The sequence below is a fragment of the Medicago sativa genome, chromosome 7, assembly GCF_051527215.1.
Source record: "Medicago sativa cultivar Bolivia chromosome 7, Bolivia_mono, whole genome shotgun sequence".
NCBI lineage: Eukaryota > Viridiplantae > Streptophyta > Magnoliopsida > Fabales > Fabaceae > Medicago > Medicago sativa.
This window is the reverse complement of record NC_140755.1, coordinates 72129355-72132203: the sequence shown is the minus strand read 5'-3', so window position 1 is coordinate 72132203 and position 2849 is coordinate 72129355. Positions and strand designations below refer to the sequence as shown.

The 2849-nt window shown below is 34.6% G+C and overlaps 1 pseudogene across 1 annotated transcript; it reads right to left on the bottom strand.

Moving 5' to 3' along the window:
• LOC146908204 (soyasapogenol B glucuronide galactosyltransferase pseudogene) lies at nucleotides 1-1670 on the bottom strand (annotated as a pseudogene). Its single transcript, XR_015019693.1, has one exon. The product of XR_015019693.1 is annotated as a soyasapogenol B glucuronide galactosyltransferase pseudogene (transcript).
• Nucleotides 1671-2849: the final 1179 nt, after the last annotated feature.

Sequence of the window (2849 nt, the reverse complement as noted above, 5' to 3'; positions counted from 1 at the left end):
TAGACAATAAAGTTTCAATCATCATCGCCGTCACAAGAATGATTAGATGTTGATTATTGAACTACAGATAACAGCAAAATACTGAGAGAAAAATACTTCGATTATCTAATCTGATTTCTCACCAAGTGGCTTAGATTTCTTCAATGATTTCAGTTCATCAATCAACTTAATCAAGTTGTTGTAAGAGTGTCCACCTTCCTCTATAGTCCTCTTGGCAGCATCACCAAGTTTCTTTGCTCTCATCCTCATTTCTATGCTCTCTTGGTCACTTCCCATCAAAATCTTTACAGCCTTAACTATCTCTTCCCTTCTCACCACTTTCTCTGCATTAATGTTAATCCATAAATTATTTTCTTTTGCTCCTACAGGGACCCCAATCTTCAAAACATCAACAAGCAACTTCTCATTGTAAAATTGCTCAGCAAACACCGGCCACGTGATCATTGGCAAACCAACATTTAAGCTTTCAAGAATTGAGTTCCAACCACAGTGAGTAACAATCCCTCCTGTTGCAGGGTGATCTAATATCAGAAGCTGCGGTGCCCAATTCCATATGATATAGCCCTTTTCGCTTTCTTTCATCCTTTCCTCAAATTCTTGCAGGAAACCTTCTCCATCTTCATCTTTATCATTTTTTTTTACAACCCAGATAAAATTTTGACCTGATTTTTCAAGCCCATGCACAATTTCTACAAGCTGAGCATGAGGAAACCTAGTAAGGCTGCCAAAACATACATACAATACAGACTCATTTTGTTTTGAGTTAAGCCAATTTAGCCATTCTTCCTCTTTCCCAAGTTCCTCTATGTGTCCCCCATTGGCCTTTTTCTCATTATCCTTGTTGATCCAAGCTGAAACTGGTCCCACACTCCAAGATTTGATCCCCATTGTAGTGTTACTAAGTTTTTCATAATCACTTTCCAGTTCATGAAAACTGTTGTATAGTGTTCCATAACTTCTTTTCTCTGATTCAAACATTGGTTCAAAATAGGCAGCGGCAGGATTCTTTGTATGCAACCAATCAGGAATTTGCAGAGGAGTCATCTCAATTGTATGAGGCAAACCAGGAATTGTAAATTTCTGTGTATCAGAAACTAAATTATCATGAGGTCTATACTTCATCATAAAATGGAAGGCACAGTTGGAGAATTGGCTTGAGCTGTAATAATGAATTCTCGGAATACCTAATTTTGCAGCTGCTTGCACAGTCCACGGATACGACATATCAGTGACAATACAATCAGGTTGAAGGTCTTGAAACAGAATATCAATTGGATTTTGGAGCATCATTGTTGCGCGGGTGATTTTACCTAGTATTTCAAATGAAGTTCCATCTTTCATGTTTTCAACACCATCAGGGAGACCAACTTGAGCTGAAGGGAACTGAAGAAGTTGAGTTTTGATGGAGTATCCTAAACTGATGTCACTATCTATGGATTTTTGGAATGTTGAGGCATTAGCATGTGTAGTGATGATAGTAACATTAACACCATGTTTGGCAAATAGTCTTGCTGTCTCTATCATTGGAATCATATGACCAGGAGTTGGAAATGGAAGAAAAACTACATGAAGTTGGTTATGGGATTGTTGAGACTCCATTGTTGTTTGGTTCTATTAAGGGTTTAGGGTTTAAGGTTTGGGAGAGTTGATATTTAATGGTAGGTACCAATGAAGTACATTAGTTTCATGTGCTTATATATATTAAGCATTTGTCATCAACCTCTTCCGTGATTTAAGGTAGGTACCAAAAGTAATTTTTCCTTCGTACAGTATAACATATCCACATGAATATACGCTTTAATTTACAACCACGTGACATGGACCAATTTGTCTCGTGAGAGGCGAGACACACGAGTATCACGAAGTGCTTGGTACCAAAATGTGCATATTATGTTTCTTTCCCACAAACCTTTTTTTTAACTAGTCAAAATAGAATTTTTTTTTTTTTTTTGGTGTACTGAACCTCGGACCTTGCATATATTATATTATCCTACCAACTCATTTAAGCTCACAGGGACACAGACAAAGTAGAATATATGTTACCAACTACGAGCTTGTTTGTTATGGATTAAAATAAAAGTGATTTTCACGTAAAATTATTTAGCGATTATTTTGTAGAGATTGTATGAAAAATCAGAATCTATTTTGCTTTTTTTTTTTTTTGAAACCATTTTTAAAAAAAAAATAATAATTTGGTTTGTTTAGATACAGCTATATAAAAAGAATTTTTTGTTATAAAATTAGTTAAATCTTTTGACTCGTATTTTCTCTCCCCTATAAAAAAAAATCTAGTTTTTGATAATCTTAACAGCTTCTCGTTTGAAATTGTTTTTAGATTCTGATTTTTTTTTAAAAAGTTAAAACAAATGGATGCAATACTTTTAAAAGTGATTATTTAAAAAAAAAGATTATTTTCTTAAAAAAAAAAATATAACAAACGGGCTGTAAAAAGCATTCTACCTAACATAAGATGCACCAAAATAGAACACCAATTATGATAACCTAAAACAAGATTTACATGTTTTGTCTTAGCAACCAAAATGATAGTAGCTTTATTTTGTTCAAAAATTGATGAATTGTTTCTTCCTTATGATTGCAGGGGCGGACCCATCGTATGGTTGAGTGTGGTTATAGCCACACCAGATTATTACCCATTTTTTTATATAATAAACCTAAAAAAATCATTATATATAATATATGTTGTTAGTATATCCTTATATATACTGTTCACACAGCCTAGCGGTAGATTCTCTCTTAATATGAATAGTGTGTTCGCAGTTCAGCTCCTCCGCACCCCTCCCTTTAGCCTGTGTTTGGTTGAGGTGAAAAAGAGAAGAGAGAAGTTGGTG